The 25,700-nt window shown below is 40.4% G+C and overlaps 1 protein-coding gene across 18 annotated transcripts in view; it reads right to left on the bottom strand.

Moving 5' to 3' along the window:
* Positions 1 to 25,700, bottom strand: part of ATXN1 (ataxin 1) — a 249,417-nt gene that overhangs the window by 137,298 nt on the left and 86,419 nt on the right. For 2 of the 18 annotated variants that reach the window (XM_058177828.1, XM_058177823.1), the window contains exon 5: positions 4,983 to 5,001. The exons of 14 other annotated variants lie outside the window; for them this stretch is intronic. The gene's annotated coding sequence lies outside the window, so the exon portion shown is untranslated. Of the gene's footprint in view, positions 1 to 4,865; positions 5,002 to 25,700 lie in introns of all 18 variants that reach the window. 2 more of the 18 variants (XM_058177825.1, XM_058177818.1) reach the window with 1 other exon arrangement.

Consider the following 25,700-nt stretch of genomic DNA (forward strand, 5'->3'; position numbering starts at 1 on the left):
AATTCATTTAAAAAAAAGTTAATTATACTTTTGTCAGTTCAGTCCTCAAAATACAATAAGTCTTAATAATCATCAATGCAAAGAACTTATGATTTATATAACAGCATTATCCATAATATACAAACCAAATCATTCACAAATAAATTTGTTTCATGAATAACATTCTTTTAAGAATAAATGATATGTTTTTGTCTACGTGTTTATAAGTAGGTTTTCCAGCTTCTATAATTTTGAATTCCTGGCAATCAAACAATATAAATCCATGGGAGTGGAGATAATGCTTTTTAAAAAGACTATTTTCAAAGAAACTTTATATAAAGAACAGCAGTTTAAGAGAATAGCTTAATGGAGCTGGGAAGACAGAATATAGCTGGAGTACAAACTATGTGCATACACTATTTATTTCATAGTTTATCCACTTCTTTGTATTGAAGCCCCTGGAAGTGGAACAATGGTAATAATGAAATAACACAAACTAAGGTGTGCAAATTATCTCAGTTCCTGATTCTGGTTTCCCAGCCAGCAATGTTCTTTGAAAAACAAATTCCAAGGAAAAATTGTGCTCTTATTTTAAGTTTTATCCCACCTCTCATATTGATATATGATTATAAATTGTTACACTTCATGCATATTTACATCCTATATTTCTTGTTCGAAAAGAGATCCTACATTTAAACAGCAAACGTTATTCAGGCCTACTGCTTTCATGCTTCACCATTATTAAGAATATAGAAGAACTGCTGCATAGATCCCACTATCGGTGGACCCATGGCAAGACTAATACTAGCCAGAACGAAGTACTGGGGCTGGGGCAGTGGGAAGCAGTTTGCAGACGGCAGATTTAGTTTCCAAAAGGTTGTTAATAGCACTAGCAAGAGCATTTAGACTTACATACAAGTTCACAGTGCTTTACAGCCTTCTCTAAACAGTTTACAGACTCAGCATATTGCCCCCAACAATCTGGGTCCTCATTTTACCGACCTCAGAAGAATGGAAGGCTGAATCAACCTTGAGGATCGAACTGCTGACAGTCAACAGAATTAGCTTGCAATACTGCATTCTAACCACTGCACCACCATTAAGGGTAAGTACAGGTCGTCTTCGACTTACAACCACAATTGAGCCTAACATTTCTGTTGCTAAGCGAGACATTCGTTACATGAATTTTGCCCCATTTTACAACTGTTCTTGCCACAGTTGTTAATTGAATCATAGCAGTTAAGTTAGTAACCTGGTTGTTAAGTGAACCTGCCTTCCCCATTAACTTTGCTTGTCAGAAGGTTGTAAAAGATGATCACATGACTCCAGGACACTGCAATCGTCATAAATATGAGTCTGTTGTCATGCACCTGAATTTTGCTCACGTGACCATGGATATGTTTCAATGGTTGTGAGAAAAACAGTCATAAAACACTATTTTCAGTGCTGTTGTAACTTCAAATGGTCACTAAATGAACTGTTGTAAATCAAGGAATACCTGTAGTCTCTTTATTTTTTTAACCTTTAAACGTTTAAAAGACTTGCTCAAGGACTAGATATTTCTTCTGTGGAGCACTTTGTCTACTTGATGTTGCACAGTGAGATAGTTTACTTGGATGCTCAAAACCTGTTTTATATAGTAATCTTAAAAATTGGATGAGGATTATGCTTATTCCTGCTTCCCAGGTTATATTCCCCATAACATTCTTCAGCCTTGCTATCCTAAAGGGGGACACAGTTTTCAAGATATTTATCAAAATCCATGTTTATCTTTGAAACAGAGAATCTGGGGCCTTCTGCTGTTCTGCATTGTAACTCTAAGGATCCTAATCAACACACTGAAACAAGAAGTTATAACAGCAAAATCTGAAGCAATACTAAATCTGAAAGATCACAGGCTTCTATTCTTGCTTTACAGAATGTTAGCAACCTATGTACTTAGGAAATAAATCTTAACTGTGGAAAATTAGCATTAGATTAGCATTATATACTAGCAATCAATCAAGTGGACAAGTTTGCTACTTGTCAAATAAGCTAAAGAGCAAACATTTAAAGAGTATAAATTTAAATTACGGGCATGCCTCATTTTATTGTCCTTCACTTTATTGCACCTCATGGGTATTGCATTTTTTTACAAGACCCTCCACCAGCAAAAAGATTGTGACTCACTGAAGACTCAGCAGATGATCAGCTTGTTTTTAGAAATAAATGTATTCTTAATGAAGAATGTTTGTACATTTTTTAAAGACATAATGCTACTGCATGCTTAATAGGTACAGAATAGTGTAAATATAACCTTTGTACATACTGTAAAACCAAAACGTTTGTGCAGCTTGCTTAATTGCAATATGCACTTTATTGCAGTGGTCTGGAACTCAGGCCAAATTTGGTATGCCAGTATATAAACTGTCTACTTTAATCCCATTAATTTTTTGAAGTACAATAAAGCTGTACAGTTCAAGTCTATATTCACTATAGAGTCCTTGGTGCTTTCTGAGCTTTGTTGTTTGTCTGCAGATGTTTCATTACCCAATTAGGTAACATAATCAGTGCAAGCGAGTGTGGGGTTTACTCCCTGTTTATATACAGTAGCTTACCCTGCCAGTTTTGGTGGGGGTATGATCTCCTTGATAATTCCTTGATTAGGGTATTGTTTTCTGCTTCGTTCTAGATATGGTATAATCTCTGTTTATCTGACTTTTCTTTTCTTAGCTTTTTGTTGTCTCTTCTGAATAGCGTATAAACATGGTTTATTTCTGTGTGCCCATTGATAGCTGATTTGTCTCAATGCCAAGCTTTCAGGAATTTTACATTTGATTTGTTCTAAGATGCTCACAGTTTCCAAGTTGAAATTTTGATTGAGTTTGTCCAAGTATTGTGAGAGTAAGGATTTTTTTTTACTGCTAGTTGGTGTTTGTGGATGTACTCTGCTAGCCTTCTGGCTGTATGTCCTACAGAATAACTGTTACAATATACAGTCCTTACACTACATATTGTAGATGAGTACCGATTTTGTTTCTCTCTCTCTCTCTCTCTCTCTCTCTCTCTCTCTCTCTCTCTCCCTCCCTCCCTCCCTCCCTCCCTCCCTCTCTCTCTCTCTTTCTCTGTGTATTTAAGATGTTTCGGAGGACTCCAGTTTGTTTGTGTACAATGGTGACACAGTTGGTTGTTTCTGAGGTGTTTTTGATGTATAGTAATGTTACTCTTTTCGCAGCTTGTATTGGTTGTGCTGTAGTAGCTTGACTGCAGCAGACTTCATAAAATTGTGTGGGTATCCACGTTGTTGGAAGATGTACAGAAGTCTGTTTCCTTTTTCTATTGTTCCATTGCATTCACTATTTAATGGACTATATTTTTATTTACTGATTATTCTTGCAAGAAAATTAGCATACTTGACTAGAAGTATTTAACGGGGCACTAATTAGTACTCTTATTTTTATTAATACTTTATTTTCCCCAGTTTTAACATTTCTTTGAGAAATAAGATTAGAAACGTGATACACCTTTTTAAGAATTTGGGAACAGTAACAATATGTGCATGTAGTCATCACTACTGCTGAAAAAAAGAGGTAAGTTCTTCAAAAATAATGCAGGGTCAGGCAAGAAATAAATCAATAAAGATGTTATTCCTTATTGCCAATAATCAATCAGAACAGACCTGAAAGGGACCTTGGAGGTCTTCTAATCCAACACCCCACCCCCCACAACAAAGAGGAAGTAAACTAAATCCTATAATTAACAACTTGAAAAGTTAATGACTGACAGCTTTAGTCTCATATCTTTCCCTTCCACTTGTCCATATAAAGATTATGTTTCTCATTTTGATTTTGCTGCCTGCTGAGAAATCAGTCTGTTTTGCAGAGTACTTCTTGAGTGAATGGCTAGAGAGAGTACAGCATACACTATTTGCAAAAACAGTTTACTTGACCTTATTTCCATCAAATGTAATGCAAAATGGGAGGCAACAGTCAACATTCCTCTGCAGTAAAAGAGCCTGACAGTTCTGTGGCTTCTTGCCATCTGCTTGAGCACTTGCTGTTCTTTGCAAAAGGCGTGGCAAACAAATGAGAGGTTATGAACACCTCTGACAGGAGAAAAATTCCTTTACAACTAGCTCACTAAAATAATTCTGCCATGCAAAAAGAAAAACACAGAAAAGAAAAAGATAACTTTGCATACTGCAAATAACTCAAAAGATTTGTATTTTAGTAAAGTCCCCCGTGTATTTTGTTGTTAGGGAAACTACTAGCATTATTAAAAGTGCATGAAATGGTTTCTTTATTTCACAGGAGACAAAAGGCCACAGACAAGAGGTAGTTCTCACAAATGTAATAAATCTGTATCTGGGTTGTAGGCACCAAAGAGCAAATGGGAAATACAATTTTATGTTGAAGAAATTTTATATTTGAAACAGGTTCAACTAAATGAACCTTGCTTGTGTTCTGAAATGATATAAATCAAAAGCTTGTTTAGTACCTCACTAAGAAATTACATTCACGAAAACATCCACTTTCAAGACTAAAATAAAGAAATAAAAGATTGAAGAGCATCATGGCACTTACTGCACTGGGCAATTATCCCTCAAAATTTCTGCCAGAGCTATCAATCAAGTCCATTTTCTGACCCTCACTTCAGGCACTTAAGCCAAACATAACTATCTTTCACACATAAATATAAGCAATGAATGGGAATACTGAAAGCTATTTATCTTCCATCATTTGTACTACATACTGATCCTGCTCTGTTATATGGCAGTAGGAAAAACACGAAGTCAAACACAATCATTCCTTATAAACAATGCATATAGCTACAACTCTTCTAAACTGCATGAACTGCATTAGTAATACTCAAAAAGTATTATTAGTAACAAAGCACTGTCAACGTACATAGCAGCCCCCATACCACACCGAAGATGGCTCACAGTACAATACAAATAGTCCTTGATTAGTATTTGTTTGCAGATATGACGATGGTAAAAAAATAACTTTCTGATCAATCCTCACATTTATGATTTTCACAGATCTGTAAAGCAAAGGAAAGCTGAAGTAAGATCATAAGCAGAATTGTGATTTTATTGAGCAGTCACTTCGCTTAACACCCTAATCTCAGTACTGGTAACTAAATAAGGACTACCTATAACACAATAGCAGAATATTAGCATATTGTAATAGTATGATCTCCAAATATAAATTCATTTCAGTATCAGAAATAAGAATCCAGTAGCAGTAACAAACAATATGAAAGCATCCTAACACAATAAATATTTCTGGTTCTACTCCTAGGCCATAGACATACAAACCACAATCTAAGGCTTGCTGATACTATAGCAATCACCAGATAATGAAAGGAAGTTGCAACCAGTATAAAATGCAGCAATAGTACAGGGAGGGTGTTTATATTGTATTAAACAATTTGCACTGGTTGAAAAGTGCATACTGAGCACAATTTATCGCGCTGGGACTGATCTTTAAGCCCTAAGCAGTGTAAGGTTTTAAAATATAAATGGTCACATTTTCTATTAGACCTGTTCAGCTGTTAAGCTGTAGTCCCTTTTGAAAAGGTCTAACTATCAGAGGCCTATCTTTCTGGAATATAGAATGGGTTCTCCTGCATTTCCCCAGGATATGACATGTACTACCTCATGATTTTACTAGCCTTCAAAATTATTAAATGGTTTTAGTGTCAGTGCTAACATTAGTTTTAATTGGAATTTTTAATCTTTTTATTCTGGTTTTGTTTTTAAAATATTGTCTGCCTTGAGGCAGTGCTGGAGTAGAAAGACACATATGAATCAAATCAATAGACGGTTGCTTGACATTAATATATATTATTGTCTACTTTTAACATGACATATGCTCAAAGAATGAGACATGTTATCTTCAGAGAGAACTGTAATTGGTACTCAAACAAATCAAATATGAACTACAGGCAGTCTGTGACTTAGGGCCACAACTGAGCCCAAAATTTCTGTTGCTAAGCAAGAAATAAGTTAAGTGAGTTTTGCCCCATTTTACAAACTTTCTTGCCACAGTTATTAAGTGAATCACTGCAGTTGTTAAGTTAGTAACATGGTTGTTAAGTGAATCTGGCTTCCCCATTGACTTGCTTGACAGAAGGTTGTAAAAGGCAATCACGTGACCCCAGCACAGCAACCGTCATAAATATGAACCAGTGGTCAAACGTCCAAATTTTGATCATACGACCATGAGGATGCTGTAACAGTTGTAAGTGGTGAAAAATGATCATACGTCACATTTTTCAATGCTATTGCAACTTTGAATGGTCAGTAAATGAATGATTGTAAGTCGAGGACTACTTGTAGTTATTTATTTGTAATTACATTTCTTTCAATGGTCAATTGAATTGACATGATGGATAATGTATGTGCACAAAGCTATGCTTAAAACTTTCTGCATCTTATAGAATTGGTTGATGTGAACCCCACACTCCACATGTAATATCCAATTAGGACTTGCTCTCACTGAATCACTTCAGTTCCTGATATACAGTAGTGGATCTGAAGATATATATGTGTGTCTGTTCCCTTATGCACACGAATGTGTCTACATCTTTGTAGGTATAATTATCTTCAACCATCAGAATTTGAAAAATGGTGTGCCAATTCAATCAAATATGATGTTTTAAGACTAAGCACTGTAGTTATCAGTATACATATAAAATATTCATAGATATGAATGCACTTCTTAGTTTTTTTCAGTTAACAGCTACATGATGGAAATCATAATTACCATGTCCTGCTACCAATTCAATCTTGCTCCTATTGTAAAATACTATTTTTGTTCTAATGTGATTAAACAAAAGCCTGGCTAGTGATGAGGGAAGAAATAAGAAATCTGGCTATTGCTGCTCTTAATTACACTTTTGTAGGTTATTCATAAGTTTTTTCCCATACGCTTGATGATTCATTGCTCTGTATTCATGAATGAGTGTCTGTAAAGCTCTTAATAAGAAAAAGTGATAAATAATATGTGCTTAAATATTTTCTTTTAAAGAAATCCACCTTATAAACTAAGAGTGAATAGCAAACTAATTTCAAGAAAGGCCTAAAAACACTACAAACTCTTTTTCTGATAGCTATAAAACTGAATTATATCTGCAGTGGTTGACTTCTAGTGAAATCTATTGATATCACTAAGAGTCATCTTCTGAAATCATTGTTTTTTAAAAGCATACAATTAGCTGGATAATTCTGCACATTAGCAATTCTCCTTATCCAACTGCCTGCAAAACTGTGTGCCCCTAGATGTTTAAATAAATCTGTATTATATTCATCTATACATGATATTTTTATTGCTATACCTGACACGCAGGAGGTTATATCTTTCAAACATAAATACTTGTGATTTTTATTAAGACCCAATGACATTATTAACTTCCTCGTAGAAGAAGGCTTTTACTCTGAATATTTGAAAGCCAGATAGATAGGGGGAGAGAGGTGAAACAAATTAGCATTTCAAAGAGGTAAATACTGTTATTATGAAATCACTAAATATTCTGCATGCATGACATGGAATTCAACAGCAATTATGCCATAGCCTGGATCAGATGCCTCAATTACAGTTTGAGAAGCAGCACAATTCAGATAAGCAGTAAGAATCCTATAGAAAGCCATCATCCTTGTACAAATATAATTTGAAATTTTTCAAACAAATTTGAAAAAGCTTAAGAGTTTTGTCTCACAGTAACTTAGAATGAATGAAGATACAGCAATAAAACCATAACGTAGTATTAAAACATAACAATGCATATAAAACCCAATAGACAATTAGCATTAGCTAGCCCCATGCAAAGAAGGACGGTCACTCAGGCTAATAGAGGCTCTAGAATGGCTTTTGACTGTGCCACAAATCTTCCTGCTAAACACATAGTAGTAATGATTCTGTGGAGGAATGGAAAAGTGCAAGTGACAAGTTCTTCCTATATAGCAGTGAGTGGAAAAATAGGAAGGGTATAGTCCAGAGGAAGGGATATACTATGTTAAAATCAAAATGGTACAGTCTAATTCATTTATTACCTTTGCAAAAAAAAAAATGAGGAAGAAAGATATGACACAATTATACCTGTACAAGAATAATATACGACTGAGATAAGGTAAACATATGTATTAATGTGTATTGATTCGTATCCACTCACGGTAGAATGGCTAATCAGCATATAGTTGTTCAAATCATGTTATTACTGATGTACTAAAACATTCAATAAAAATTCCCATTAATTTGTTACATGTTAAATGTATTAATATTATCCTCCTCATGTCTATCTATCTAGTTTTATTAAATCTCAATTCTTCTTTGGGATGTCAAACTCAAGGCCCATGGGCCAGATCCAGCCCATGGGGTCCTTAGATCTGATCTGCAGAGCCAGCCTGGAAACAGCAACGGGAAGCAAAGGAAGGCAGGAGAAAGGGGGAAAAGGAAGAAAGAATGGAAGGAAGGAAGGAAGGAAGGAAGGAAGGAAGGAAGGAAGGAAGGAAGGAAGGAAGGAAGGAAGGAAGGAAGGATATAATGAGAGTGAGGGAGGTTCTCAGGTAGGGGTGAAAAGCTCCCGGTTCGGACCGGATCGCCCAATGGCACTGGCAGCGGGTGGTTTGAAGAACCGGTAGCAAAAATCCCTGGCCCTGCTTCCTGCCCCAGCTGAGCCACGCAATCATCAGATCCAGATCCAGTTTGGTTTTGAACCGGTAGGGAAAATTTTTAGATTTCACCCCTGGTCTCAGGGAAAGCCTGCCTTAGCACTTGGCCATCATAGGTGCCCCCAACAGACTCCCATATCACGTCCACCCTGGCCACACCCACCCTGGCCACACCTACCCCAGCCCTCCAAGGTCAAACATAACCCTGTTGTAGCCCTCAATGAAATTGAGTTTGACACCCCTAGCATAGAGGAATACTTTCCACATAATATGACAGTATGATTATCTGCACTATATGGCCATTCAATTGCTGTATTAAATTAGTTTCCTATTTCTATATCTGCATTTGGGAAATAGGCAAAAATGAAAAGCTATACTCCTTTTTTATTCTAATTACAATTCTATGCTTGTAACAATCAAATAACAGAAGAGTACAAGCCATGAAACTCAAATACCTTTAAAATGTTTGGATTTAGCATCCTCCAGTCATCATGTGCTGAATATCTTGCCTTGGGCAAGTTTGAAAATTAGAATTATAAGATACCATGAATAATAATATTTTTCAAATGGAAATGCATTTTCTAATTAAATAAATGATGCGTAATTGCTTATCTAGCTCTTAAATTTTAATTATGTTTCTCCTATTCTTTCAACTAAAGAAAACCATAAAACATTACTGGCTGATCATGATCAACTTTGGAAGACACATGTATATTAACAAAATATATCCTGAATTAGATTGTACTTTCTTGATAGAACAGAACTTCAGTAAATTAATCTTGTTCAATTACCTGCCACAGAAAGAAAAATAAATAAAAGAAGCTAAAATATCTGAGCAACACTATCCACAAACTCTACAATAAAGCCAAATATTAGGCCTTTGACAGATTCTAGAGTATTTAGGGGGAAAAGTAGAAAACCTCTGCCCTGTTGGATTATCCTCTGAGAGAAAAGTAGTGCAGTCTGAGGTGACCTTTTTTCAAAATTTGGCATCATCTGTTGACTATGACAACACCTCTTTCTTCACACATGCCATAATTAGGCTGACAGTATTTTTTTTTACCCAATATTGGACGGTATCATCATCACCTCAGAAATTACCTATATGATAGCAGGAATACTGCAATGACCTGAACTTTGTGAACAAGAATGAACTATAGAGTGAACATCATGGAAAATTCAAAGCAGTTTCAGAAGTTAACGGACTTGAGTTACCTTAGTTCAATATTTTTTTCTGGTATAATGCACCGTTTAGGTCAGTGATGGCTAACCTTTTTGTTGTGGCGTGCCGAAAGTGGAGGGAACGCGGGGGAGTCGCACACATGCGTGCCCCACACCCATAATGCAATGCCCCCCCACTCATGCACACGTGACCCACCCCTGCGCATGCGCGTCACATACCCTGCCAGTTTTGGCCCTGGGGGGTGATATGCATACACAGGGCGGGGGTTGTATGCAAATGCTTGGGGGGCAGGGGTCATGGCGCACCTCCCCCGCGCCAAAGGGGAAAGCGAGGGGTATCCGCAGCACTCCATCCCACTATCTCTCAGCTTGTCTGTGGCCATGCTGAACAAGCACCAGCACAGGGCTTCTTGATTACCTGCTCCCCCATACTTCTGCCTCAACCTGCTGCCGGTGCCTACAAGCAGAACCCCAGCTGTGCGTGGTTTGCTCCATTGCCCGGCTAGGAAGGGAGAGGGCAGAGCGCCGCGCAATGCCCACAAAACCTTTCCCACTCCTGCTGGGTTAACGCGCAGCTCCTTGCCTTCTCTTGCTCCCCCCCCTCCAGCGCAAAGAGCCCTCACTGCTTCTGCACAGAGAGCTTATTACTGAGCACCACTTTCCTTTTCATGGCAACCAGCTTAAGAGCGCTGAGTGTGGGAGAAGACAGATACATGTTTAAACTTAGTCAAAAGTGAAAAGACATACACAGGAATTAAGAAACTTTCCTCTCTTCCTGCCCTCTCTTGTTATTCTGCTCCTTTCTGGCCTGCACGTCTGCCCAACGCTTCCCGAGAGCTTTGATCACCTGGATGCCTTTAAAGCAAGGCTCTAGGAAAATATTGGGGAACCCAGGAAGGATCTCTCTCTTGCCTTGCTGCTCTTCCACTCTTAACGTTTCCGGAGGTCCCTTTCGTCACCTTTACTTTTCTTTCAAGAAATCGTGACAAGGAAAGGCTTCGTCTCCTCCTGCCTCCCACCTCCACTCACCCTTCCATGCATTGATAACAATGTGATCCTCAAGGCTGATCAGAAGATGGTTCTCCAGTTTTTGCTTCTTTTAAAATGGGGAAAGGGCCTGCGGGTGAGTTAGGGTTGAGGGAAGGGATCTCTCTCCATTTGAGAAAGCCAGCCGGCCCTTTCCATTCAGGAAGACTGCACTGGGCAACTTCATCACCAACCCCCGCCCCTTGCAGGCCTGCCCACTCTCGCTCCTCTTCTCCCCAAGCTACCTGCGGACCTTTTGCTCCTTGGGCTGCATAAGAAGCCCGCTTGGGGAGGGATGCAAGCTCTGGCCCGCCTGCCCTGGCTGACAGCTCTCCCCTAGGAAGTGAGTGCCAGGATCCTTTCTCCGTGTCTTTGGGCACGTGAGCTGGTCTTTGCATGTGCCTGCGTGCCAGGTACCAGACCAAGTGGCCAGCGTGCATGCATGCACATGCACACGCAGCTACTCTTTTGGTTTCTGATGCTCCTGCGCACTTGAATACCAGCTGGTTGGCACACCAGAACCCGGAAGAGCAACAGGTGATGGCTCCGCATGCCCAGAGGGATGGCTCTGCGTGCCACTTCCGGCATGCATGCCATAGGTTCACCATCACGGATTTAGGTTAACTGGAAAGTACAAACAGTTAGCAGAGTTTTGTAGCACGGGTAGTCATTGATTTACAACAGTTCATTCAGTGACCATTCAAAGTTACAACAGGATTGAAAAAAGTGACATGACCATTTTTCACACTTATGACTGTTGCAGTATCCCATGGTCATGTGATCAAAATTCACATGCTTGGAACTGACTCATATTTATAATGGTTGCAGTCTCCTGGGGTCACATGATCATCTTCTGTGACCTTCTGACAAGCAAACTCAATGGGGAAGCCAGATTCATTTAACAACTTAACAACTTCAGTGATTCATTTAACAACTGTGGTAAGAAAAGTCGTAAAATGGGGCAAAACTCACTTTACAAATGTTTCATTTAACAATAGAAATGTTGGGCTCAATTGTGGTCGTAAGTTGAGGACTCCCTGTACAGGTAGCCTTCATCTTACCATTTGTTTAGCAACCACTCAAAGTTACAATAATGCTGAAAAAAAGTGATTTACAACTGATCTTCACACTCAAGACCATTAAAGTGTTGTTGGTCACATGATTGCAATTTGGCAACCAACATGTATGTACAAGGGTTACAGTATGATATGGTCATGTGATTTCCATTTTTGACCTTCCCAGTCAGCTGACAGCCCTCTCAGATAAATCAGACAGGAAACATGGCCAGATAAGCTAATTCGACTTTAACGCCATATTAACAGATTCTTGCAACTCTAAGGGTATAATCTCCCACTGTCACTTTTAACAAACTAATCAATTAGGGTGGGTCCTTCTTAAGTTAGTTTCTCTGACCATTAAGCCTCTGGGGGCTCCTGCTTCTCTTGTCTACTTTTTCCTGTGCAGCATCTCTTCCCTTTATACCTCAAGGTCATTCCCACATATGATTACATTTGTTTCTGAAAAGCAAAGTCCATGGAGAAAGATTAATGACCATGACAAAATGGTCATAAAACATTTGCAACTCACTTAAAACTGCATTGTTTAGCATCATAAATCCTGGTCCAATTGTGGTCATAAATTGAGGACTATTTGTATATAGATGTATCCTAAGGAATCCTGACAAAAAATCCAGGTTAATAAAAAATACTGGAAAAAAATATATTTGACATAAATAGCCATGGAAACAACAGTAAAATAGATTGCCAAGATTATCAGCATCTATTTTATTATACAATGGTAGCAGAACATTTGTGAACTCTTTAGCAATATCCATAATCTTACAATACTGTGACCTGCAATGTGATCACAGTTTCATCTAAATCCAATTAATAGATAAACAAACTACACATAAAACACTGTATTGTGTCAGGTCTTTACTGAACATACAGAGCCAACATTCACTGGAAAAGAATGTAAAACCTTAGGCTAATCAGATTTCTGGAGAGGATAAATTGAATCAGATATTCCAATCAATAAAATGATAAACGGTGTGAGTTTTGAGAGACTCTTCCCAGAAAAACACAGGTAAATTGCCACCATTAAAATCTGTTTCTTACAATCCGTGTTTGTAAAAGTAAATCACACTTTTAAGAGACCTCTGCAGATCTCAGAAAAAGAGTTGTTAGAGCTCATATGGCTGGAAAAACTACAAAGCAGAGCCAAAGACTATCAATTCATGATCAGTTGTTGTACTTCCCAGGAATTTTTTTTTTTTAAAAAAGGTGGGAGACATAAAGTACAATACAACAAGACATCTTAGGTAATAGTAAAAACTCTTGCACTGTATTCTGGTTTGCCACAGAAATTTGGGTCAGCCATTCTTAGTCCAACCTACCTCACAAAATTGTTACGAAGAAAAATTAGAGGAAGGAGATTATGGGGCCACTATGAGTTCTTCAATGAAACATCTGGCTATAAAGCATGCAAAAAAAAGTGGAGGCTATTGTTTTGCTTCCAAGTATGCTAGTTTCCATTTATTTTTTAAAATCTTTTAAAATAAGATTTTTAAAGGTAAAGTGCTTCACTCTGCTAGAGAATAGAGGTGGGAGGGGGATGTCCAAAACATAATTTTGAGAGTTAATTCAGAATTATTAGAATTATTGTAACATGAAAAATGGAAATTTGATTTCCTGAAGCCCATTTAGTATATGTGTCACTTAAGACTACATTTCAACTTGCTACACTCTATGTAATAATGTCTCTATCTATTCTTCAGCTTAGTTATACAAATTCAATCTCATGCTTTCCATTCTCACAGAATTTACTATAATTAAATCAGAGTAGTTGCACAAAGCACATAACTTTGAAATCTGCAAACTATAATACACAATTCAAAAGAATATTTTCCTACCATTCTTTAATTCTTTAACTGAGTTTCATAAACCCTCAAATCCATCCTCCACTCACTTGATTACTAATTATGGAGTCTGCCAAATAAATTTTACACCAGCCCAAAATTGCCTCTGAACATAAACTGAAATAGGTTTTCTAACCACAGCTTGCTTATAAGCTAAAGATGGGCCTAATAACCAATCATGTTTTGAGTGTAGGAGGCCTATGACTCTGCATTCTTTCTTTTTAATGCCAGATTTACTATCTGTATTACTATTGTGACTGCATTGATCATGTAAGTGATTTATGAGGAGGTGGGCCAACAACCACACTACAGATATTACTGTGTGATATTATAATCTGGAAAAGGCACAGGATCAATCATCATTGAAACTCATGATGTATATAAGCTTCTGTTAATACATCTAAGCTTGCTTAATGTGTCTCCTCTACTGTCAACATCTGTAAAATAGCAATCCTTGCCTATGGAAAAGATTTTGTACAAAAAGTAGTCAGCAAATAAGATGTTGATTTGAATCTCCCTATTTAAGAATAGGAAAGGATAGGCCAGGGGTGTAAAACTGAAGGCCTGCGGTCCGGATTCGGCCTGCAGGATGCTTAAATCCAGTCCATGGGGCTGGCCTGGAAATATCAAAGGACCAGCCTGCAGTGCCTCTGCCGGCCAATATGGGCCATGTACGGCCTCCTCCCTGTGGCCCGTTTTCAGCCTCCATGGCCTCCTGCAGCACTCCACCAGCCAAAACTGGACCACGTGCTGCTGGAGGCCATGTAGGGCGAAAATTTATTTATTTATTTGATTTTTATACCGCCCTTCTCCGGAAGGACTCAGGGCGGTGTACAGGCAAGATAAAACCAGCAATACAATATATAGGTTAAAATACAATTTAAAAAACTTATTTAAAATTAGCCTGGAGATTAAAATTTGCCATACTAAAAAACCCCGTTTAAAAATTAATCAATTTAACATTAAAATTCCAATTTAAGCCAGCCCCGCGCGGATAAAAAGATGTGTCTTCAGTTCGCGACGGAATGTCCGAAGGTCAGGTATTTGGCGTAAACCCGGGGGAAGCTCGTTCCAGAGTGTGGGAGCCCCCACAGAGAAGGCCCTTCCCCTGGGGGCCGCCAGCCGGCATTGTTTGGCGGACGGCACCCTGAGAAGTCCCTCTCTATGGGAGCGTACGGGTCGGTGGGAGGCGTGTGGTAACAGCAGGCGGTCCCGTAAGTACCCAGGTCCTAAGCCATGGAGCACTTTAAAGGTTGTAACCAACACCTTAAAGTGCACTCGGAAGGTCACAGGCAGCCAGTGCAGTCTGCGCAGGAGCGGTGTTACATGGGAGCTACGCGTAGCTCCCTCTATCACCCGCGCAGCTGCATTCTGGACTAACTGAAGCCTCCGAGTGCACTTCAAGGGGAGCCCCATGTAGAGAGCATTACAGTAATCCAAGCAAGAGGTAACGAGCGCATGAGTGACTGTGCATAAGGCATCCCGATCAAGGAAGGGGCGCAACTGCCGAACCAGGCGAACCTGGTGGAAGGCCCTCCTGGAGACGGCCGTCAAATGGTCTTCAAATGACAGCCGATCATCCAGGAGGACACCTAAGTTGCGCACCCTATCCTTTGGGGCCAGTAACTCGCCTCCGACAGCCAGCCGCGGCTGCAGCTGACTGAATCGGGGTGCCGGCATCCACAGCCACTCCGTCTTGGAGGGATTAAGCTTGAGCCTGTTTCTCCCCATCCAGACCCGTACGGCTTCCAAACACCGGGACAGCACTTCAACAACTTCATTGGGGTGGCCCGGGGTGGAAAAGTACAGCTGCGTATCGTCAGCGTACTGTTGGTATCTCACCCCGAAACCACTGATGATCTCACCCAACGGCTTCATGTAGATGTTGAACAGCAGGGGCGAGAGAATCGACCCCTGTGGGACCCCACAAGTGAGGCCCCTCGCGGTCGACCTCTGCCCCCCCGTCAACACCGTCTGCGACCGGTCGGAGAGATAGGAGGAGAACCACCGATATACGCTGCCTCCCACTCCCAATCCCCCCAACCGGCGCAGCAGGATACCATGGTCGATGGTATCGAACGCCGCTGAGAGATCTAATAGGACATTGCCCCCCACACCCCGTTTTGGCCACTAAAGTGCTGCAGGAGGCATCTGTCCTGTCTCCCCCCACCGCTTCCTGCTCCCCCCCACCGCCAACCCACGGAGAACTACAATGCTGATCCGGCCCTCAAAGAAATCCAGTTTGACACCCCTAGGATAGGCTATATTTACATGTACACATACATATATAATTCACAACTCCTATATTTTATTTTTTTGATGATAAATGTGAAAGAAATAGACTAAGCTTGAGAGATTGGAATAACCTGTAATTAATGTTCAAATATATCTGGTCTTAAACAATATTGGCAAATGCAAGTGTCCAAGGAAATCCCTTTGGGTAAGAAAGTAATTGAAAGATCTCATTACTGAGCGACATGCTAAAGAATCTTCTTTATTCTCCCTCCTTTCCTAAGTAAAATATTGTTTACTTTTCTTCTGACATTTTGCTGATAATTTTCTAAATTCTGAAGTGAGAGCTTTATTTTGCCCCCTTAGTCAAATCCTTGAGCAAAAGATAAAACGGCCATACCTGCTTCAGTCAGGCAGAGAACAAGGAACTGCTCCTTGAGTGAGCAACTAGACTCTCCTCTTTCCCCAATTATCCAACAGAAAGTGAGCCAGCTTCTATCACACCAAGTTCAATATTGCCAGGAAAGGTAATTCTCTCTCTTTCTTCCCTCCTTCCATAATCCAGACATTCTTTTCCCCTAAGAATATAGCATTTCCTATTTTTATTCTTTGTTCCTATCTAAACAATGCTTATGCAAAAGTACTGACTTTAGCATCTTTCTTTCTCTCTCTTTCTCTTTCCTATAAGTATATAACTATTTGCTTGGTCACAAGCTTTCCACTGCATTTAGTAATTTTTCTTTTTTTTCTTTTTACCTGTACAGTTTACACTATGTATGCTCTATTAAGTGAAGCATTCTTCAAAATGCCTTCGGGCTCCACACCTTTATATGAATTCATTCTTTGTCATTCTCTCTTTGAAATGGTTGTATTAAATTCCTCACCGAATGCTATCTGCTTAAGATCTTTGAGTGAACATGTAACTATTAATTATAACTGTGGAAATACCATTGGATTGCTTTATAGGACATTACCCTTGCCATATTCTTTAATAAATTGTATTGATTTTAATAAATTGTATTGATTTTTATCATTTTAAAAAAAATCTTGAACAAACAAGTCTGGTAAATAATGTTTGATCCTGACACTGTGGGAGGCCATTATTCACTATATCTCCTTAAGAAACTGAGACCTTGAAAAACCTTTTAAAATTGCACAAGTTCAAGACTCGTTTTCAAAAATGTTCATTATCATCTCACTAAATAATGGTTTACTTTTATGTCTAGGCTCTATTCTGTACTTCAAAAAAGCAAATATTCACAATAAGCTTAACTTTTACCTCACAATTGGGATTACAAAATCAAAGAACTCTACAGAAACTATGTAGGCTTTTCCAAAGACACTTTATACACAAAAGCAGGGATCTCCAAACTTGGCAACTTTAAGATTTGTGGACTTTAACTCCCCAAATTTCTCAGCCAGCCATGAGGAGTTGAAATTCACAAGTCCTCTGGGAGTTGAAGTCCATAAGCCTTAAAGTGCACACAAGGATAATCTTAAATATCATTAAGCCATCCCTACATCGCCACTCAAAAATGGGATCCCCTATTGCTGTGATGGCAAACCTATGGCACACGTGCCAGAAGTGGCATGCAGAGCCATCTCTCTGGGCACACGAGCCATCGCCCATTGCTCTTCCGGGTTCTGGTGCGCCGGCCAGATTGGTCTTCACGTGCGTGGGAGCAGCAGAAACTGGAAGAGCAGCTGGCCGGTGCGCATGTGCGCACCGGGAAGATGATCTTCCAGTTTCCGGCACACACATGAGCATCAGCCAGCTGGTTGATCGCATGCACGTGCCGGAAAGCAGAAGATCATCTTCCTAGTACATGCATGCGTACTGGGCAGCTGTTCTTCTGGTTTCTGGCATGCATGCACTTGCACCCCCATTTCAGCACTCAGTGCCGAAAAGGTTCGCCAACACTGCCCTATTGTATCTGGGGACTCACTATGTTTAAAAATGCCTACCAAGGGTTATGCCATGGTGCCTGTTTGACTCTTGACCCCACTTTTCAGATAGTTACATGCCTATTTATTTTTTAAAAATGGAAACTTGTTCTATTCTTTACCTCTTTATTTCTAGTACTATAGTGAAGGACAAAAATAAGCAGGGTAGAAAACGGTTTCCTTCTGGAGAACAGCTCGTGGAGCTGGCATTTGGCATGTAATAAATTGGGTTTCCCCAATGGCAGCACACAATACTGCTCAAAATCTCAAATGTGTCCATCAGCCCTAAAAAGTTGGAATCCTGCTCTAAAGTGTAAATATTTTGTGTTCTCATTGGTATTCTTCTCATATCAAGCACTGAAATATGGTAAAAATGTTCCATCTAAACAATCCTCCATTACTGAAAGCATTGCTATTTTGAGAAAGTGATATAAAGTATAAAATAACATCAACAATGAGGAAGACCTGCCAACAAAAATAGCCCCAATCACAACCAAGTTTATGAAGAAAACCCAAATATCCATTCTACTCCATAATTCTGCTGGCCCAGGCATTTTCAGCCATTCTTCTTTGTAGGCGAGCATGCAGAAGTCCAATGCAAATCTTTGTGCTAGATATGTTAACCTAGTAAACCAGATTAGGAAGATTGGAACTATACTTTATAGAAGAAAAACTTTAAAATCTTGCAAATCTCCCCTATGTTTTTCCCTCTCTCCCTCTTATAGCCCAGAGTATTTGGAATGGGAAGTGAGCCCTCTTTTTCTAATATTTTCCTACCTCTGGGGTTCAACTCATTCAACCCAATTTAAATGAAGTTAATTAAAAATGCATTCTTATCTTTCCTAGACCCACATTCACGTTTTTATTTTTATACTGCCAATGCTTATTATGACTCATCCAAAATAGTAAATAAATCACAAGTCTTTTGTAACCCTTTAGGTATTTATTGTATTATAAATGTAAGAGAAGGAAACAGAGCTTGACAAACAGCTATGGAAAACGTTTAGCAATATTTTGTTTCCAAACATACTTGTCTGCAGGGGTTTTTTTTAGGTGCATACTGTCAGTTATGGAAGATCTTGAGACAACTTTGTGAAGATTGATTTAATTTGACAATGCTGTGAAATATGTGAACATTATTCATAATTTCTATATTATATGATGGGCTTGTCTACATTACATTTGCAAGTTTATATAATACACTGGGTACGCCTACCATTATTCAAGGTTAGGGCTAGCAGAAAAGTGTTCCCCATAATTTTTTTTTTTAATTCCCTAGTTTATAGCATTAGAATTCATTTGTAATTTCCTATCCAGCTTAGATATCAGCCAGCTATCTGAAACAATAGCCAACTTAATAATTATAGAATACAAAGCTCCAATCTAATGAGTACCTTTTTTTTCAAGGCCTTGGCCTTATACCTGTCAGACAGAAAAAATGATTCAGCAGAACTTTATTGAGATAATATCCATCCATTAGTGATTTCTTTGTTTAAAAAAATAACTGATAATTAATTCTATAATAATGTAATGGAAGAAATACAGTGTCTTCTCCTATTAGGTGTTATAATAAATTCTTATTTAAGTTATCCAAGGGGAAGGGTGGGACGGCGAAGTTAGGTTCAGGGGGATACCTATCTGAGCCTTTGCTAGATCCTGTGCCAGCTCGCGGCACAAATATCATCGATTCTGAGGTGGAAGAGGAGGGTGGAGCTCACGGTCTTGGGGATAACCCTATCTGCACGGTAGGTGGGAGGGGCAGGTATGGCGGACGCGGGGGCCCATATCGAGTTCGGGGAGTGCGCCCTCGCTATTTACGAGCGATCGCGCACTCCGGTCCCCCGATAGTTTCCCGTTCCCCGAGTGGCTTAAATCCTCAGAAGCTGGACCTTCGCCTGATGTTATGCAATGCCAGGTCTGTTATAAATAAAGCCCCCCTCATCTCCGATCTTATACAGGAGGGGGGTGCGGACCTGATTGGCATTTCGGAGACCTGGTTGGGCACGGAAGGGGGGGTTCCCCTGATAGAGATGTGCCCACGGGTTTCCGTGTGTTTCATCAGGCCAGGGCCCAGGGTAGGGGTGGGGGTGGCGGTTATTATCAACGGGAGTCTTGAGCCGAGGAGATCACTGTACCACAGATAACGGATGTGAGTCCCTCCTCGTTAAGTGGTGCCGTGGGGTGCAGGTGGGTGTACTGATCACGTACCTAGCTCCTTGCTACGTGACAGATTCCCTGCCTGAGCTGTTGGATGTGGTCGCTGGGACGGCAATGGAGATCCCCAGGCTTATGGTCATGGGGGATTTCAATTTGCCGTCGGTGGGGATAGCATCCACATCAGCTCGGGAGTTCATGGCTTCCATGACGGCCTTGAACCTGACCCAATTAGTGAGCGACCCCACTCACATCGGAAACACTCTGGATTTGATTTTGTCTCTGGACAGTGGTTGAATGATCTGGAATTAGGGAGTTAGTTATTAGACCCTTGTCATGGTCAGATCATTCGCTCCTTCAGCTAGACTTTCGAACCGCGATCCCGCCGCGGGAGGCGGAACCGACTCGCTGGTTCCGTCCCAGGCGCCTGATGGACCCTGAAAGGTTCCAGGCGGAGCTTGGGCTATTCCTGAGGATTTGGCCCACAACTCGGCTGGAGCTCTGGTTGCCGCCTGGGATCGGGCGGCTGGCGCTCTAGATCGAGTTGTGCCTTTGCGGCCTCTGACCCGGTGCCGATCTCGTTTAGCCTTGGTACTCCGAGGGGCTGAGGGAGATGAAGCGCGGAAAAGACGCCTAGAGAGTATCTGGAGGGCCAGCCGATCCGAATCTGACGGACACTAGTTAGGTCTCAAATTCAGACCTATCTTGTGGCGATGAGGCTGGCAAAGCGGGAGTATTTTTCCAACCTCATTGCATCAGCAGATAATCGCCCAGCCGCCCTGTTTAGGGTGACCGCTCGCTCCTCCATCAGGGAGCGGTAGAAGATCCCTTAAAGGGTCGAGCTGAGGAATTTGGACAATATCTGTTTGATAAAATCGCTCAGATTCGGGAAGGGTTGGACACAGACTGGGTGGATCCGGACGGGGTGAGGAGGCAGGTCTTGATGTTATTATCTGGGATGAGTTTGATCCTGTGATCCCTGAGGACATGGACAGGTTAATGGGGAGATTGAATGCGACCACATGTTTATTGGACCCGTGTCCCTCCTGGTTGGTATTGGCCACCCGGAGGTGACACGAGGCTAACTCAGAAAATCGTGAGCGCTTCTTTGATGGAGGTGTTTTCCTGCCGCCTTGAAAGAGGCGGTGGTGAGGCCCTCCTCAAGAAGCCTTCCCTTGACCCAGCTAGTTTAGCAAATTATCGTCCGGTCTCCAACCTTCGCTTTTGGCAAGGTTGTCGAGAGTGTGGTTGCACGACAGTTGCCCCAGTACCTGGATGAAACTGTCTATCTTGATCCATTCCAGTCCGGTTTCCGGCCTGGTCACAGCACGGAAACAGCCTTGGTCGCTGGTTGATGATCTCTTGAGGGCTCGGGACAGAGGTTGTTCCTCTGTCTTGGTCCTAGTAGATCTCTCAGCGGCTTTTGATACCATCGATCATGGTATCCTGCTGCGCCGACTCGAGGACTTGGAGTGAGTGGCACTGTTCATCGGTGGTTCTCCTCCTACCTCTCCGACCGGTCGCAGACGGTGTTGACGGGGACAGAGATCGACCCCAAGGCGCCTCTTATGTGGGGTGCCGCAAGGTCGGTTCTCTCGCCTCTTCTGTTCAACATCTATATGAAGCCGCTGGGTGAGATCATCCGTGGTCTTGGGGTGAGTTGTCATCTATCGCTGATGATACTCAGCTCTATATTTCCACCTAACCACCCCAACGAGGCTGTTGAAGTGATGTCCCAGTGCCTGGAGGCCGTGCGGGTCTGGATGGGAGGAACAGACTCAGACTCAATCCCACCAAGACCGAGTGGCTGTGGATGCCGGCGGCCCGGTACAGTCAGCTAATTCCATCACTGACCATTGAGGCGAACTATTGGCCCCCACGGAAAGGGCTCGTAATCTGGGCGTCCTCCTGGATGCACGGCTGTCTTTAGAAGATCATATGATAGCCGTCACCAGGAGCCTTTCATCAGGTTCGCCTGATACGCCAGTTACGCCTTTCTGGATCGGGCTTCCTTATGCACGGTCGCTCATGCCCTTGTTACATCCGCCTGGACTACTGTAATGCTCTCTACATGGGGCTCCCTTGAAGTGTGCCGGAGACTCCAACTGGTCCAGAATGCAGCTGCGCGGGTGATAGAGGAGCACCTTTGGCTCCCATGTAACACCCTCCTGCGTAACCTGCACTGGCTCCCAGTGGTCTTCGGGTTCACTTCAAGGTACTTGTAATCACCTTTAAAACGCTCCATGGCCTAGGGCCGGGATATTTACGGGACCGCCTACTGCCACCATTAGCCTCTCACCGACCAGTGCGCTCTCACAGAGAGGCCTCTTCCGGATACCGTCAGCTAAACAATGTCGGCTGGCGGCCTCAAGGGGGGGGGCCTTCTCTGTGGGGCCCCTACCTCTGGAACGAGCTCCTCTGGGGCTTCGTCAACTCCCCGATCTCAAGTCCTTCCGCCGCGAGCTGAAGACGTTGCTGTTTCGAAGAGCAGGACTAGCCTGAATGTAGTTTTTTAAATTGGGATTTTTAAAAAAGGGGTTTAAATGAGGTTTTAAATTTGTATTCAAAAGTTAGAGCATCAATTGAATTCAACTATCTATTCTTTAGCTGTTTTTAATCTATTATATGTTTTCTGTTGTTTTTTGTCTGTGAACCGCCCTGAGTCCTTCGGGAGAAGGGCGGTATACAAATATAATAAATAAATAAATAAATAAATAAATTATTACACTTTTAAAAAACAAAACAAAACCAGTGTCTACAGTTTGAAGAAATGCTTGGTAAATTCTTGATATTTGGATATTTGCATCAAACACTACAGCTTCTCTAAATAAGCAAATAGACAAATTTTACTTCAAGTTATATACTTTTACATGTAGGCTGAATATTAAGTAAAATTACAGCTCATCTAAATGACATGTTCTGATAATATTTATATACTTTTGTAGGAAGTTAGCACCCACCCCTCTCCTAGAAGAATGAAATAATCTAGGAAATATTAAAAAGGCAGAATATTATACCTCCCTGGATGAGAAAAGGAGAAACATGCTCTTGGAAAACAGCCCCCACCTTTGCTAATAGCCCCAGAAAGGCTGGGCCAGCTTATCTACAACACAAAAGACCTTCACCCTCAGGACATGATAGGATTAGCTCTCCACCCATCTAGCAAGAGAACTCACCACATGGCACCTGGGGAGATTGCATCACTCAGCAAGATTCAACCAAGCCTGGGATTCAAGACAACCTACAAAGTTACCCTTGCATGGTCCCATGGGAGTCTGACAACCAAACAGAATACATTTCATACACAGGAACAGGAAGCTCCAAGGTGGGGCCCAAGAGAGGGTATCTCTCTCTCTCTCCCTCTCTCTCCCATGTGCTTTTTTTTTTTTTTTTTTGCCCAGGACCTCAAACCATGTGGTCCTGTCCACCATTAAATCATCTTTCCAAGGAGTCTCCATGTTTCCAGTGTCTTTCTTCCCACTTGGAACTGAACCCAGATGGACATTTCTTCCAACACTTCCATAAATGCATAAAATTTCTGTGCCCAAGAAAATATAATAAAATATTATCAACAGTAAAATAAATACTTCTATGCTAATTCCTTTATGATCATGTAAACAGACCACAAAAGTCTTACTGGATAATTTTTTCTTACCATCAGCAATTACCATGAGCCATTTTGCAATGTAGAAGCTAAGTACCAGCATAATATCCATTTGCATCCTTGGAAATAAAGTACTGTTATGTATTATTAGTGATTTGATAGTTCATTTTGTAGGAATGGAATTCACGGTCTCCTGGTTTTTAGCCTGGTGTTTTTAACTACTACACCAACCTCGGTCTCCCATTAACAGGTTTCTACAGCTCATTTATGTTAAATGCAATCTCATTTCTAGATTCTCAGCATATTACTAAGGATAAACAAGATGTGCCATGCCCCACTAAAAAAATGCTTAAGGACTCCCTATTTCCTCTATTTGGGACCTAATTTATACACTCAGAATTTTAAAAGCTTCCAAATGTTTGTGAATGTGAAGATTATGTCACTAGAGCAATGTACCACAGTGCTGTATTCATTTTATTCCAACCACATAACACAACCCAATTCTATCTTTTCTACAACTCCTTTTTGAAGATCACACGAACAAATGTAAAAAAAAACCAAAAAAAAACAACCCCTATGCTATCTGCTTGGCAGTCTTGACATTTTCCCCCCAGAAAATCAGTTTGTAAATAGAAGATGCATATACAAGAAAACAGCTTGCAAAAAAAATATGTATACGCAGATACAGACAGACATATGTAGATGCAAATAATATCTAAATTTATATTTCCCTCATAAAATCCTTTGAGAACCAAACTGCTTATTGTAGAGCAAGACACAAACTTTGTTATTAAATGAAAAAAATTCAATGTTCTCTTAAAACAAAACTGAATGTTTTAGAAAAATTAAATGATATGGGAATTGTAGATATAGGCACTGAATGACTATTTACAAAATTAAAATCAATTTTCAAATACTTATTAATTTTAAAATATTATAATTTTTTCACATTCCATTTTATGGAACTATACTGAAATATTGCAATCAACGCATTCTCTAAGAATCTCCTTGTCAGAGCACATATGCACACACCAAAGCAAGACATTAAAAACACATATTGACAGTCTAAAAATAGTTGTTGCTGTTCTATATGTTATCTCTTGTCAGCACAGATTTTCTCTTTACTGTACACCACCCCAAAAGCATTCTGGTGTTTTTGCAATTTAGAAAGGTTAGAAAAAAATGAATTTTCTGTGGCCAAAACAAGAATTTTATTTTAAAAAATAGTCCTATACAATACAACAAAGCAGATACAATATATAGATTTCATTTGAAGACTACCTTATTTAGCAAGAGAGAGAAAGAGAAAAAGCCTCCATGGAAAGGAGAATTCTGCAGGTGTTCTCCCTTGTGAGATTTTATTGATATTTAGGTACAGACAGGTAGACAAAAGTAATGGAAACAAACTTAAACTAGAAAGCATTTTATAGACAAAAATGTGCTTTAAAAAAAAAAAATCCAGGTAGTGATCAAGTAACATTCAAGTAACATCCAATTATCTTCATGGGTCAGAAAAGAGTTTTCCAATAGAAAGAGCATGAATGATAATAAAAGACAGGACTCTGAAACCCGTCTGTTTATATAGCAGATAAATGTGCATTGGATTTCTAAGAATTTGTTTTGCTTGCCTGCATCCTTTGCCAGCTTTCTTTGTCTCCGCAGAGAGACTGCAGTCTTGCATCAGCCCTTGCAAAACATGAAATTGAGACACAAAACTATGTTAAACTGTTAGGCCTTCCCCTTCCCCTCTGCCCAAAAACAGAATACAGAAGAAACTTAAGTCAATTTGCCAGATATTACTGCCACCCTTCCCATCCACCATGGCTTTTTATATGTTAGAAATTGCAAATACCTCTGTTTCAAGTAGAATAGAGTTCATAACCTTATCTCAAATAGTTGCAACATATTTCAGTACAAAAAAGAGACTCAGTGTTTGTCAAGATAACGATTTCTTTACTGAAACTGAAATACATATTTTCTCTTGTATATTTATGCTACAGAAAGTCACT

The sequence above is a fragment of the Ahaetulla prasina genome, chromosome 3, assembly GCF_028640845.1.
Source record: "Ahaetulla prasina isolate Xishuangbanna chromosome 3, ASM2864084v1, whole genome shotgun sequence".
NCBI lineage: Eukaryota > Metazoa > Chordata > Lepidosauria > Squamata > Colubridae > Ahaetulla > Ahaetulla prasina.